General features: G+C 39.1%; 1 protein-coding gene across 3 annotated transcripts in view; it reads left to right on the top strand.

The window, feature by feature from the left end:
• Positions 1-12294: 12294 nt before the first annotated feature.
• The window catches only part of htr2cl1 (5-hydroxytryptamine (serotonin) receptor 2C, G protein-coupled-like 1), a 104189-nt gene continuing 100543 nt past the window's right edge, over positions 12295-15940 (top strand). For all 3 annotated transcript variants that reach the window (XM_034303931.2, XM_026937220.3, XM_053233465.1), the window contains exon 1: positions 12295-12500. The gene's annotated coding sequence lies outside the window, so the exon portion shown is untranslated. The remainder of the gene's footprint in view (positions 12501-15940) is intronic.

Below are 15940 nucleotides of genomic sequence, written 5' to 3'. Positions count from 1 at the left end.
TTTGGGGTTAAGGACATCTCTGAATCTCTCTCCTGTTAAGATTAAGTTGAGTGATTTGTTTTGAGTCTCTTCTGCACTGCGATAATCTAATCCACGTCCACTGCACTGCCACTAGAATTACAGATGGATTTAAAACAACAGAATTACATATTAAACATACACTGTTCTCTTCTGACTTGAATTGAATAGGAAATATTTGCATAGTTAGACATTATCACATGAGCATCTATTAGATTTGAGAATATAAAGAATTTCACCTCATATAGTGTACCGTCATTCAAAAAATATGTCATTTAAAGACAAAAGATTAATAACCTTTAAAAACCATGCTCTCCATATCAGTATATTAAACAGCTAGCACCTTTTGTAGCTTTTTCTTCTGTGAATTCCCTTTATTTCAGTCTCATCCTCTACTGAAACCTGGTTTATGTGCTTCTGAGAAATGTTCTGAATCGAACTAATAGGAATGTTCTGCAAAGTTAATGGTTTCTTGGATCAGAAGGAAGTTTTTAGGTATTAGGAAGCTGACCAATAAACAAATGGGTGGGGCAGTTCAACTTTGGGAAGCTTCTTCTAGAATGTTGTTAGCTATGTTTTAGGTCACTCTATAACAAATCTAGTTTAAGCTGCATTAAAAATACAAGTGTGGTTTAAGAAAATTAAGGGATATGAATAAAAATAAAATTTATAGTTAGATTTAATGTTGGGGAACATCCATGAAACTACTACAATGTGATTAGTACATCAATTTAGAGTAAATGAAACAATTCAATACAACTGTTTTCTTCAAACTGTTTGACTAAACCTAGAGTAACTGTAATCGTTTAACTTCACTGCATAATTACACTCTAATAGCAATGTAATGCTGTAAAAGAAGCTTACCTGTATTCCAGTCTCATCTTTTCCCAACAGAGAGAATGGATTTGCTTTCTGCTACCTATGCAAACCTAAACTTGCTCATACACTCCGCCAGTCCTCCTGCGGTGAGCAGAAAGTATTGATTGTCACGCTCTCAGATCTCAGACTGAGGGAAAGAAGCTCTTACCGATCTTACGCCGGGCCCTGATTCCTGCTGGTTCACCTCCCTGAGGAGTTCAGCCTTGATCAAGGGCTTTACTGTAACATTCACACTCAAGCTCCATCAGGACACTGCTTCAGGTGGAGCAAAAACTCTGCCCTCATTCAAAGAGAAGTTCTGTGCACTCTGCTGTGTGGCCTCAGAAAAAAGTATATTAAATCAAGCAGTAAGGCGAAGCAGCAAGAAGTTTTTGCTAGCATCATCTTTACAAATGGACTGTAAACCCCGAAAGCTAAAGTCAAGTTAACTTATGTCTTCCTATCCATATACACATACACGGGAAGCTGATGTCTTGTAAGGATTTGAACAAGTGACAGCAACTGGTTGCATTTGGATTGTTTTGCTCCATGAAGTTGTATCGAAAGATACAGACACTAAACATATTCTAAACCTGAATCTTCATCAATTTTTATACAACTCGAGTCTTGCAAATTATTATGAATTTGTAAGTGTGATCATGTTGGTATGCTGGGAGTAGAAAATATTATATTTCCAACATACACAGGTTTTATATACAGGACTATATTTCTGTGGTGGTCCCAGCAAAACCTGTTGGATGTCTGTACACAGGTACGAGAGATGAAACTGACAAGAATATTGAATGTAGGTGCAAGCAAGGTTTATTCAACTGAGACGAGACTGTGTACATTAGACAGGTGTCACAGGTAAGAACAGGAACTTCCATGATTGTAGAGTGAAACCACTAAATTTGGAAACAAAACAGGAAATATTGAAACTACAAGTAATCCTCAATGCAAGCATAGGTAACAGAACAACAGGCAGAAGTTAATAAAACAAATATCAAGCAATCTACCATCACACAATGCGCTAGGCCAGAAGAGGGCTATGTCCTGTGTACACACACAGTTACACTAGAAACGTCTGGGACTACGAAAGAAAAGGTGAGTTAACTGATCACCTACAGGTGATAAGGTGGAGCAAACCAGGAAGTGTCTAAGATCTAATAACAAACACTCTGGAGGCAGAGCATTAATGATAATGTGATAATGTCACAATGGCTAAATTGTAGAAACAGCCAAATATAAATTAAAACAACAGATTTTTGAACAAAAAAAAGTGTGTTTTGACCGAAATTCAAGTTTTTCTGTCATTAAGATACTTTGACATCTCTACTTAATTCAAAATATCAAGATATTTTGCGAAAACATTGTGGAAATGTTTTAGGCTATTTTCTAACTTTGCATTGACTGTCTGACTGCAAAGATCATGTTGGAAAAGGAGTGAGATTAACAAATGCATTGGTAAAAACACTCAGTCTGCCTAAAGATGATGACAACCTTGCTAGCTAAGTCTTTCCTCACACAATGAATCTCATGATTTGATGCCCCATAGTGAAATGGACATGAGGAGATGCCAGTGATCCTGACCCCTTCTGCTCCCCAGACCTGCCTGACCCATCCTGATGCCCTACTTCTGGTTGGAGTTCTCATCGGTTGAGTTCACTCGCTGCTGCTGGGGATGGTGCCACCTGGGGGCTGTGGAGATGGCTTGGGGATCACATATGGGGAGCTGTACTGTAATGGCTTGGGACTGCGATTGCTGTAGTGGCTTTGGGGCTGCAGTTGCCACAAGAGCCTTCGTACTCAGGACTCCATCAGTGGACACTGGATAGATTTTAACCAACCGGACTTCTTGCGAAAACTGTGATGAATTTACTGGTTGCACAATTGCACTATTTGTCCATACAGTACACAATAATAGAAGGGATTTATTTATAATTGCACTATCCGTTGCACCCAGATGAGGGTGAGTTCCCTTTTGAGCCTGGTTCCTCTCAAGGTTTCTTCTTCATATTGTCTCAGGGAGTTTTTCCTATCCACTTATTACCGTCGCCTCTGGCTTGCTCATTAGGGATAATTTCACATATTTACAATATATTTTTTGTGCATCCACTTATTTCTGTAAAGCTGCTTTGTGACAATGTCCATTGTTAAAAGCACTAAACAAATAAAATTAAATTGAACTGAATTGAGCCTAATCAATTTAGTTTGTAATCAAATACCGACTCAAACCCAGATAGCATGTACACAATTTTTAAAAATGTTTTAAATGACCTAATAAGAATATGGGAAATTCACAATGTTCATGTGAACAGAGATCAATCGAGTGAAGAGACGATCATAAGGCTGGTTTTGAAAAGCCGCAAGTGACTTTTATCTCAGATGTGGAGACAGAGACTGATGTGGATGATGCTGATAATCAAAGTGAGAATTCATTTCCCAGGGTAAATTTACAATTCTTTCAACTTTGTCAGTAATGTTGTAGATTAGGTGTATTTTTCAGTAGGGAATTGGAATAAAATCTTTAAATGTGTTTTTCACCCTTTTCACTTTTGGGGTTAATCAGAGTTTAAAATGCTAGGACTTTATGTCTGGTCGGGATGCAAATATGCAAATAAGACACCAATTAAAGTTCAGTAGTTTCCAGAACTGTATAATGTAAGAAATTTGAACATTTTCCCCATGCCACCACACACACACACACACATATATATATATATACATATATACACGTATATTTTATATACATACACACACATACACAAACATATATATATATATATATATATATATATATATATAGAGAGAGAGAGAGAGAGCGAGAGAGAGAGAGAAAGAAGTTAGGAGGTATATATATACATATATATATATACATACACATAAAATGAAAATAGTGCAACAAGTAATTGGAAAGTACATTTACACTGTTTCTGTGTAAATGTTTGACTCATTACATTAATCTATGCTCAATATTAATACTCAAATACTGATGCCAAAAGACCTTTGATGCCAAAAGACCATTGCTTAAGGATTTACATGGCTAAAAGAAACCACTGGCCTTGCTCTGAGCAAACACATTTACTTTTACAGGATCAAATGTCTATTGTGGACATTCGCAGAACAAAAAAAAAAAAACTTTGTTGACTTAGGCGTATTTTAAATATTAAGTTTGTAACCCTTTTCCAAACATTTTCTTGTGCGTCAGAGCAGGCCCCAAAGTTTCAGCAGAACTCACTGACTATATTTGCATCCTGGTCTTGATATTTCTATTTAAAGTGAACTGCTTTAAATGTCACAGTCTCCTGGGAAACTTGCACAAGGAAGTTAGGAGGTGAATATGTGTGCATGCTTTATATTGTGTATGCCATAGGCAGTGGTGGAAAAAGTACAAAACTCTGACTTGAATAAAAGTACTGCGACTGTAGGAATAATACATGTGAATAAACATAAAAGTATTAATAATGAAAAGTACACAAATAAGAGTAAATAAGTTGTCTGGTGAAAAACTCCCTGAGTAATTACTTTACAAATTGCTTTTTCTTATGTCTCCAATTGAGACAACAATTCCGAAAATGTTTTCTTTTCCTTTTTTTTATAATAATCATGGCAAACATCTTAGCCAGCTAATCGTGCAATGTTTCACTTAATTAAATATCTACCATATCTATCTATGCTGACACAACCTCCCTTATCAACAGTACATAATGAAAAGTGGCTAACTAGCTTAGCCAAATGCTTTTGGGCTTCAGTAGCTTGCTAGGTTTGTTATCTAGCTAGCTAGCTCATGTTAATTCATACATGCTTCTAGGTACATAGGTAGCTATCCCTTACACATTATCCTGAGAGTTTCACACAACAGGCAATCACTACTGAACACCGAACATCTTTAGTGGCTTTACATGTTTCCACAGGTTGGAATGTTGAGCTGTGAAATGCCGATATATTCACATGTTTTGGCTTGCATAACTTGCAGATCATTGTCATGCTGTTTCCTTTAAGGCATTTACTATTGAAGATATCTGATAAATTGGGCCTGAGATCCTCATCTGTCTCCACTGTCTCAGACATCACTGCTGCTGACTAAACCATTAGGCACCTGTATATATATATGATTTAATTATACTCAACAAAGTACTGTTGTAGTGAACCATGCACTCCAGTACTGTAATGAGAGAACATGTAGTTTGTTACTTTCCACCCCTGGCTGCCGTGAAAGATGCAAGCGGGAAAATATTTGGCACATACCACTTATAGTCTGAAAAATTGAATAACATTTCCTATTCTCGCTAGATTCTACTCCAAAAGTGTGTGAAACTGAGAAAACGGAGAGAGAGCGTTCATGCACAGAATAATTTGCATATCCATTAAGAATAGCTATTCCATGTCAGTACTCTCCCTTTTTTTCATGTCTCCCATCTTTCCTATGTTTTTACAATAACATTAAATGAACACACACTGTATACGTTAGAGACTTGTGGATCTTTCGGTGTACGCTGGAGATCAGTTGAAGACTGTACGTGTTAACTGCACATCATTAATTTTGGTATTCAAGTCAGTCGCATGCTCTTTCACAATCACGCTTCCTCTCTTCATATTTAGTTTGTTATTAAAAAGCCATCAAAAACCACTGTTCCAGCTTTGGCGTCTCTGTGATGACTGATTTCATTCTGAAGATTCGGTGTGGTTATCTGAGCTGTGTAGTAAAGGGTGATTTAAGAACAAATTGCCCTTTTCATAAGACTTTTAATTGAGTCAGGCAAATCAATTTGCAAGCAATGGATAATGGATTTTTTTTTCTTCTGCACATAAAACAAGTACAATCTTGATGAGAAAAAGTCCATTTTCCACAGAGAGTATCATTCTATCTTTCTCATCAGTGGAGACATAGAATGGCAATTTTTCAGCTTTCTTTATTTGAATTGCATAATTATCATTAATTATTTTTATGTTAGCCTGTTTGACTTGTAGGGAACTGGCAGTGGAAGAAAGTCCAGGTATAAACAGTTCACTGGATTGTGACCCACAGTTGTCAAAATGAAGGCCTGTGGGTCAACCACAGCCCACTGCCTCGTTTCATTCACCCCATGCAAACATGCAAAAAAATAATATTTACTCTATATAAGAACACTACTACTCAACATTTTAACACTATCTAAAATTCACAGCAGACTCATAGTATAGTGAGCACCCACATTTCATACGCATTACTGTAGAGCACGCATGAGCTCACATCTCACAGTGCTGAAACGCTGGTTAAAAATCAATGCCTATCTGCTGTGTTTGATGCTGTTTGATGCTGTTCAAGTCATCTAAAAACGATTCAGAAACATGTCGGGTGTTTGCCTTTCCTGTGATTCAGTGAATGATTACAAATTCTACAGTATCACCCAGTGTAGAGACCTATAAATATGTTGAAAAAAGAAAAGGTGATGAGGTGAGAAGATAGAGGTAGGAGACTAAGAATATGTGACAGAGATAAGCCACTGTGAGTTATGGCCAAATGTTTTTGGACACCTGACCATCACGCCCATATGTGGTTCCTCCCCAAACTGTTGCCACAAAGTTGGAAGCACACAATTGTATAGAATGTCTTTGTGTGCTGTAGCATTACAATTTCCCTTCACTGGAACTAAGAGGCCCAAACCTGTTCCAGCATGTCAATTCCCTGTGCACAAAACCAGCTCCATGAAGACATGCTGCGCCAAGGTTGGTGTGGAATAACTTGACTTGTCCTGCACAGAGCCCTGACCTCAACCCCACACCAGGCCTCCTCACCCAACGTCAGTGCCTGACCTCACTAATGCTCTTGAGGCTGAATGAGCAAATCCCTACAGTCATGCTCCAAAATCTAGTGGAAAGCCTTCCCAGAAGAATGGAGGTTATTACAACAGCAAAGGGGACTAAATCTGGAATATGATGCTCAACAGGCACATATGAGTGTGATGGTCAGGTGTCCACAAACTTTTGGCCATATAGTGTATATTTAAAAAATTTAATCAGTATAGTAAAATTTGTCACCTAGGCCTAACAGTGTATACAATTGAATAGTTTCTGTTCCCGTTCTACTTGAACCTAACAACTCAGCAACAGCACTAAAACCCTTTAGTGTAGTATTTTCATGTCAAATGTTATGTCCATGACTAGAGCTGGGTGGAAGATCAGTGATGTGCTCCAGGCAGGAGTGCTCACAGGATTGCCCTGAAGTGCAAAGGCTTTGACTAATAGATCTGTTTATTTTAAATTAATTTTAGAAGATGCAGCCCTTGTTTACCATTTACATATACATGCTTAGGGCAGCAAATACTTTATATATGCTTGACACCTCTCAGTTCCAAGATCCTTTGTTTGCAAAAACATTCCATAGTCAGATTGGCTACACTAAATTTGCCCCTAGGTGTGAATGAGTGTGTGAATGTGTGTATGGTACTATGTCATCCAAGGTGTAGTCCCACCTCAAGCCTAGTTTTCACAAGAGAGGCTCCGGATCCACCACAACTCTGACCAGGAAGTAGTTACTTAATATGAATAAGTAAATACATGATTAGACATGCGCAGGAGTATACTCAGAAATTCAAGGCAAGGAAGATCTTGAAATTGGCAAGCTCTGAGCAAACCCTGCAGGTAAATTGTGTAATAAGAGTCGTTAAAGGAAATGCTGTAGAACAAGGAAGCAAAAATTAATTTGAGTTAAATTACTGCTAGTTCATTTTTTGAGATTACAGAACTTTTGGGAGGCAAGACTATTGTTAACAGGGGTGTAGTGGGACTATACACTGCTTTATTTTATCCTGCAAAACAAATTCAGCAGTAGTAATCTGCCACATATTGGACTTCATTGTGGCAATTTGTAAAAATTCAGGTGGGTTTTGTTTCCATAAGGGTTTTGTGTTACCTTTTACTTTGGAATCTCAGTTTCAGGAAATGAGCATGATGTCTTACGCAAATTTAATAGTAATCACAAAAGCTGGCTCATGAGACATTAACCTTAGGATAGGATGGGTTTAGTTTTCTTCATAAGGTTCAGAGGAGGAAGTCCAACAAGCTGGCCGTTTGTAACAGACCTGACACTTACAGTAGGAGAGAGTACATGCTGTTGGCTCTTCTCATACTGATTTTTAAAAAATATAGTTTTATCATTCTTGGAAATAAGCATTAGAATTACATTGCATCAGGTGTTTTTTGTCTGAGAGCACTTCAGTTTTGGGAGTTGGAGTTCTAGTTCTTCATCTCATTACTTACTAATCTTATAAATGTTTTCTCTGGCCAGCAGGAGTTCAGTGATAGACTGCAAACATCATGTGCTTATGACACTAATTGACTTCTGCTGCAGTACATGGTCCAGCAGAGCAAACACAATTTCTAAACACAAACCCTGAGATAGAGGAAAAATCCAATTATTACCATAGTTTTAGGATAAGCCTGCATGTAATAGGTCAGAGTTGTATATTTTGTTAAGTAGGAGAAGTCTGGGGAGAAATTTGCTGTTCCTTGGCTCCAAACGGATGAAGTCTGGCTTTAATATCTTTTACCATTATCCCTGAACACTGCATCAATCATCTGTCTTGGCACAGAAGGAGATAAAGGAATGTCTTTCTTTCAGCCGTTTTTGTTATGCATGTGTATGTTTTCCATCTGTGTCCTCCAGGGTTCTATGTTTAGAGAGCAGAGATATGTATTTCTTGGAGGAATAGAAACACTTTCTTAGCAGCAGCTCTGAAAGGGAGAGGGTCCAGAATAATTCAGGAGCTTGACAGGTGTCTTCAAGCAAGAAACTATTGAGCTCAGGATTTCTAGTTTTGCTTCTTGCCTTTGACACTCATTTTATTACAGGAAATAGAATGTTGTTTGGACTCTATTTATCTATTCAGATTCTCAGTCATGCATGCTGAGAAAAAGGAAGAGAGGAAACGTGCTGCTCTTTGGATGCCTTGAAACTTTCATGGATAGCACAGGCAGCAAGGCATGTCTAAATGCAGACAGGTTAAATTAGATATTCAAACTTTTATAGTGAGATACAAATGTTGCATGTAGTGCTTGCTATTATTATCTTGTCTTATTGATCTGAATACCATGTTATCATGTATTCTGTGAGCATGAGGTACAGGCAGGGTAATTACTTAACATCGCTGTACTAATGTAAGTATGTGCTGTGTGTATGTGTGTGGTGACAACTGGTACACAATCGACATGGTACCATTCATTTAGCTTTAAGAATAAGATGTTAATGCTGCAACTACAACCCTGTGAGATGAAATATAACTACCTTGATGTGGGTTCAGATATCATTCTTGTGCCATTCATTCATTCATCAAAATCATGTACACATTGATTTTATATTAATTTCATTAATATAAAATCAAACAATCAAACAAAATCCAATCATATTGTCCTCACTCATTCCAGTTCCTATTTGAGATCTTATTTATACTGTATACTGTCCCAATAACCTCAGTATAAAACATTAAAACATTAATTCGTTATTGATATTTTGATATTACATGTATTTCCATTAAATTTAAAATATTTTTTCTTATTTTACCCCAAATCATAATGTTAAATATTACTGTTTCAACATAAGCAAGAGATAAAAGATGAATCTGTAAGAACATTCAGTCTGGCAGATTATCAGTCCACTTATCAGATCTACTAAGCCAGAATCTACAGTATATGAGCATTCACTCCTTCTTAACCTCTGCTCCAGATGAAGAAAAAGGTCTCCTCAGTTGTCACGTATAATCTGTCACCACTGAGAAGAGCTCTATCAGCGAGCACCTCACTGATTCTGTGTAATTTAGCACAGTGCTCAGTGCTGGGTCGATGCCATAATGTCTGAAATTTCACTCTCACTCCACATAAAGGCTAACGAGAGTTTCTCATCACCTTGAACTACGGTCATCTATGTCTTGGCCGTACTTTCAATAAATTAACTCACAAAGCTGAACTGAAGTGCGTATATCTTCACTTACACACACTTTTATAGCCACTGTTATATCAATTCAAACAATGCGAGAGAGCACTTTAGCAAGATAAAATGCTTAATTGGGCATGAACTTCATCTTGGTGTAAATAAAACGTCTTCTCCAGGTCCATAACTCTGGCACAGAGTTCACTAAAAATCAATATATAGCAAGGCCAGATGATGATAAAACGATGATATTCCACAAATTCGTTTTCCTGACATAGTAAATATGTTAACTATGTATGTAGTTACACATGCTGTAGTTACACATGCATGTAAATATGTGTGTGTTAATATGTTAGCTATGTATGTAGTTACACATGTATGTAAATATGTTAACTAGCCATCACAAACTAATTTAAAACATCAAAACAGGACATCCAGAGACATTTTTTTTGCAGTCAGCTGAATTATAACAGAAATCACAACAAACCAAGATGCGCAATTCACAATCAGAATGAAAATTGTGCTTTATTGACCAAGCATTATTTTTTTTATTAACCTTTCACTATGGGACTTTAGATTTCAAGAATGATTAACTGAAACTGCACTGAAAACTGCTGACAGATCTAAATGACTTGACAACAAAACCACAAGCAGTTCCGGATAACCTAATAAAAGTATGATCTCAAACACCACCCTCACAGTTGGGGCAGGCTTGGTTGAACAATTTTCTTTGGAATTAATTTTCTAAATGAATATTTATATCTCCCTGGAGTTACTGTCCTTCCTTGATATTCACCGCCAGCGCTATTAGCGTGACTTCACTCTCATTCAGATGTCCATGGATTTGCTAAGCTCTAATGTGTAATGCACAAACCTGCATATGCCTCACATGAGCTTTACATTATAATGTGCTATGGAGAACACATGAAGAACTATATTATAAAACTGTGTGTTGTAAAGAGTAAAGAGTGAAACACTTGGAGGGATGCAGTTATGAGAAAATAATCAACAATGAAGTGGTGAAGCCTGACGCAAAGGAGAGTTACTGTTCACACTCCAAAGTATGAGGTCCCAAAGAATTTTATTCCTCTTAAATTACAGCAAGCAGTCTTGATGAAAAATTTTCATTAAAAAAATCATTTATTAAAGAACAACACATCATATATTTTTTATTGGTTTGTAGTTTGTTTTAAGGTTGTGGAACGTCTGCAAAAGAAGTTAGTTCTTGTTATCAATTAAGTTACAATACTGGAAACAGTCATTCCTTTCCTTTTTTTCTCAATTTTGAAATTAATAAGACAAACACAAAGACAGATAACTTAAAAGTCAGTCAGAACCTAATGTCAGTCACTTTACCTCTAACTGACACTGGAGACTCCTTCCAAAAATACTAAATGTGCATATGCATGTTCTCCCTGGGACACGGTGGCTGTTGCCTCGCACCTCCGGGGTTGGGGGTTTGAATCTCGCCTCTGCCCCGTGTGTGTGGAGTTTGCATGTTCTCCCTGTGCTTTTGGGGTTTCCTCTTGGTACTCTGGTTTCCTCCCACCTAGTAGGTGGACTGCCTACACTAAACTGCTCCTAGGTGTGAATGAGCATGTAAATGTGTGTGCGTGTGTGTGTGTGTGTGTGTGTGTGTGTGCAAATATATTCCACACACTACTTCCAGTTGTCACCTGGTGTTCCAGGGATAGCCTCCAGTGATAGATCCACCATGACCCTGACTAGGATAAAGCATTTACTAAAGATCAACATCACGAATTAAATAAAATACAGTGAGAATACGTGTGAGAGATGTGAGAAAGGTGTGCTTTTTTGGATATGATTTCCCTTTCTTAAAAAAAATCATTACAGAAAAGAAGTGCTATAAACAAGAGAATGGTTTATAAATGATCGATATGGCTTGCTGGTTTTAAGGGGCTCATATGGAGCTAAGCTTTCCTCTGGCTCCTTTTTAAAGCCCAGCACTGAACTTGATGTTGTTCGACCTTGCCACATGCTGTGCTTTGGTGAATTGATTCCACTGCAGTAATGTGCGCTGAATTAATACAGTGAGTGTTTTAAACAGAATGGGAAAGTTAATTGAAATAAAACAATGGGATTGCATTCCTTTCACATTCCTTTCGTATCCATCTGCTCTGCCTCAGCACCTCTGCACGTGCCTTAGGCTAGTTAGGCAATGCTGCTGAGAGCAAACGGCTTACAGACAGACCATGCATAGTAGTAGACTAATAGGCTGTATGATTAACGGCGGGAACCGACTCGTATTTTGATTTTATTTTCTAGCTGTTATACTGAGAGTCGACTCCTAACCACCCCGGCATCACCTCAGCTCTCCTCTACACCCCGCACACCGCATCTGGCCGCGCGCCACACAACAGCTGGAACGGTTTAGCGCAGCACGCGCTGCGTTTCGGCGAAGGCGCTCGCTCGCTCGCGCGCGCGCGCACACGCGCGCCCACACGCACGCTCGCACGCACGCACGCACGCGCTCACCCAGTGACGTCGCTCTCCGGGGCGCGCGCTCCGCCAGTGCTTCAGTCTCCGGTCCCGGAGTCCCGGCGCGTGAGGAAGCGAGTGTGTCTTTCAGCGTCCCGTCGCGACCTGTGAAGGAATCCGTCACTGAAAAGATGAGGCGGAGAGCGCAACGGGTTGGACATGAAACGTGAAGAAGTGAAGAAGTGGACACTGAGACAAAGCCAGGTCATGTTAATGGGTGAGTTTGTTTTTAAACCCCGCCACCACACACCTGGAGTACATCCAGCTGCTGCACTGTAGTTTCCAGTGCACGTACTTCTAACTGTGAAGTATGGAGTTGTTGAATTTCTATTTTTAAACACTTTGGACTGTTTTCTGGTGAACACAACTCTCCAGTCAGTGTGCCTGTGTAAGCTTGTTGTTATTTCAGAGCATATCACACACACACACACACACACACACACGGTGCTTGTTGAACCTCTCGGTTTGTTAAAACACACAGAAACACTTTTATTTCACTCAGCTGCGACAGCAGAGCGCACGAGCGCCTCAACCCGTTACAGGTAAGCACACAGCGCGCGCGCCGTTTAGCATCAACGCGTCTTGTCTAATTAGGTAATAATCATGCAGAGGCAGTTGATTCTTTTGTGAGTTTGGTGAAAGATTCCGGGTTAAGAAAAGAAATGAACCTGTTTTTCACTAGGTGTCAGTGTTAAAGTCCTGATCTGAAACCCAGCTACACACCTGAAAAGCAAATTACGCAGTAATTTCCTTAAAACATAATATATTGCTAAGCTCGTGATAAAGCCTGTAACCTGATGAAGGATTTGTGTTTGGTGCATCGTTTCCATGCAGTGATTCATCGGCTCACACACACACACACACACACACACACTGGAAGAGTCATCAGCAGCCACAGGAGGGTCAGGTCAACATGTTCTCAAGCATCCCACAAAAATACTAAATCGATTATAATAATGTTATTAGACTTCATGCTTATGCCATGTCAGTGTGGTGATGATTAACAAACCATATATTAGGTCTTGTTTATTAAATAGAATATTTGCAATAAATGAAATTGAGGCAAAGTCACTAAAGCCTGACTGAAATCTCCAGCTCGGTGCACGTACCCGCCATGGCTCACTGCGAGCACGTCCACTTGTTATTGCTGGCTGTGCCAAAAGTAATGAGAATCAAGATCACCTGATTAACTGCCCTTTCATCTGTCCCATTTAATGAAGTGGAATTGTTTTTAAGTTGTAACTGGACTGCCAAAGTCTAGCAAGATTAATGTGACTGTGTCCTGACTTTTTGCCAGTAGTCGTTCTTGGAGTGGGTTGTATAAAATGTTTCATCTACCTGAGAGAAAGAGAGAGAGACAGAGAGAGAAAGAGAGAGAGAGAGAGAGAGAGAAGGGTGAAGAACTGGATGATAATGGAAAAGCGAGTCCTTGGGGTCAGAGAGGCAATCAGGGGTAAATAGATAGAGAAAGAAACAGGAAGGTGGTGCAAATGGTGAATGATGCAAATAACCAGGTGCAGAGTTCTATGTGATCGCGCTCTTTTTCAGTAGGAAGATGTTATCCAGGATTAACCTGTTTTCTCAGCATGTTCTCCTGGAGTCACATTGTTCATCTCCGTGTCACATTATTAAATTCTGTTTCCTGGCAAAAAACCTCTTTGACTCAATTTAAATGGGTATCAAATAATTATAAAAAAAAAATAACAAAATGATATATTATCCTGTTTTATCATAGGGATCAACTGCACGTATGTGTGTGCTGGATTTAGTATATTGGATTTTTTTAGTCCTTTCATCAGGCAATTAAGACTAGAAGGTCATACAAAATCCCTTGTTAATCTGGGTTTTCAACACTAAGGTAGCATGTACAAAATCCAATATTTGACAATGTGCGCACACACACACACACACACACACACACACACACACGTACACATGAACACAGAAAGCCTGGCCTACTGCAGCTTTGATGTACTCATGTGGATGTCATCATGTGACCTGAACTCATAATATCATTCCTCTCTAGGTAAGCAGGAGTTTTTTTCATATACAGAAGTTTCAGTTCATATATTAAAGGTGGAGTTACTAGAAGCTTTTTCATATGTAGAAATTTTAGTATACAAACTAAAATTTCTTGGAGGAAAACTGGAGGAAAACTGGTCTTGGAGGAAAACTAGTCTCTGTGGCAACAAACAAATGATGTGGACTGCCAACATCCGGCCAATCAGTACAAATTCCACTCTCTGCGGTGACCCAGGGCCTGTAGGGAGGTGAAAAAACAAATGATATGACCTACAGCCATCCAACTAATCACAACAAACGGGCATCTCTACTTGTCTGTCAATCATCTAAATTAGAAAGCTCTTCCCCTTGCACTGGAATTCACGTGTTCTAACCCTAGACACGTGTTTTGAGGATGTGGCTTTGGAGAAGACACTGAACGGTGGAGCGGTATTTGCTTAGATTATGAGTTAGAACTTCTGAAAAATGCAGATGCTACCTTTAAACCAAACTGGTGGTAAAACAGACAAAAGCTAGAATTCTTAATGTTCTCCCTAGAATTCTGTCCAAAAACATGCCAGTAGGTGATGGAGTTCCATCAAGGGTGTATTCCTGCCTCTCATCCAGTGTTCCCAGGTTAGTCTCCGGATTCCCAATGACCCTTCCCAGGCTAAAGCAGTTTCTGAAGATGAATGAATGAATGAATGAGTGAATGAATGATCTGCACAGTCACTGAGAGATGACCATTTATTTCATGTTTCAGTTCTGGTGCTTTATCAGGAACATCATCCTTCTCTTGTAATGTTTCCGTTCTGTTTGTCTCTATCAGAGTCTTTGACTGGGTACCTGAGATCTTGACTCTCTGTTGGGTCTCTCATAAATATTAATGGGCAGCTTATTGCGAGCATTTGAGCTTGTCAGTGGCTCAGGGGTGAGCCCACTCACCGATCTGTCAGGACTGATTTGACTTGTCACTGCAAATAGAAGCAGGCTTCAAAATACCTTTTTTGAACTTGTTACTGCTTGTTTGGTTTTAAACCGTTGTGTTTGTCTGAGTGTGTGATTGCTGAAAATAAAACAAGATATTTGGTCTTGTGGTAGTGCATTTACTAGTATTGTAGTGAAGTGGATTGTTTGATATGAAACACACTTTCAAATTGGCTTTTAAGTCCCTGATTGATTTAAGATAGCATATCGGGACTTGCAGCATGTGCACATGGACTAATCGATACACAGTACCGGAATTGCATACAGAATGAGCCTCCAGTTGGATAAGAATGTCAATAAACCTCCAATGATCAGGTTCATTTGAATTGTAAGCTTGTTTTAAGTCTAACAACCCCTCATCTGCATAGTTAAGACTGTCAGTTACTCATACGTCTGTGCTGGCTCGCCTAAACGTCTCAATCAAGCTACCATTCTTGCTCTAACACACACCAGCACGAATATTAATGCATGCACTGCCTCTGAATGTGTAAGTAAATATTTGCTTTGCATGCACCAAGGAGCTCTTTCTCTTTCTCCCATCAGTTTCTGTCTGGTTGTGTGGCTGCGCCCAGGCAGCTCCTCCCTTTAACATAGCTGCAGAGGCAAGCTGCGGAAAACAGCCAACCTGTCATGGTGGCCCATCTCCGGGGAGCAGAGCTGCACTCTCTC

This window comes from Pangasianodon hypophthalmus, chromosome 4 (genome assembly GCF_027358585.1).
Source record: "Pangasianodon hypophthalmus isolate fPanHyp1 chromosome 4, fPanHyp1.pri, whole genome shotgun sequence".
Classification (NCBI taxonomy): domain Eukaryota; kingdom Metazoa; phylum Chordata; class Actinopteri; order Siluriformes; family Pangasiidae; genus Pangasianodon; species Pangasianodon hypophthalmus.
Note: the sequence above shows the minus strand (reverse complement) of the source record. Positions and strands in the feature narration are given on the sequence as shown.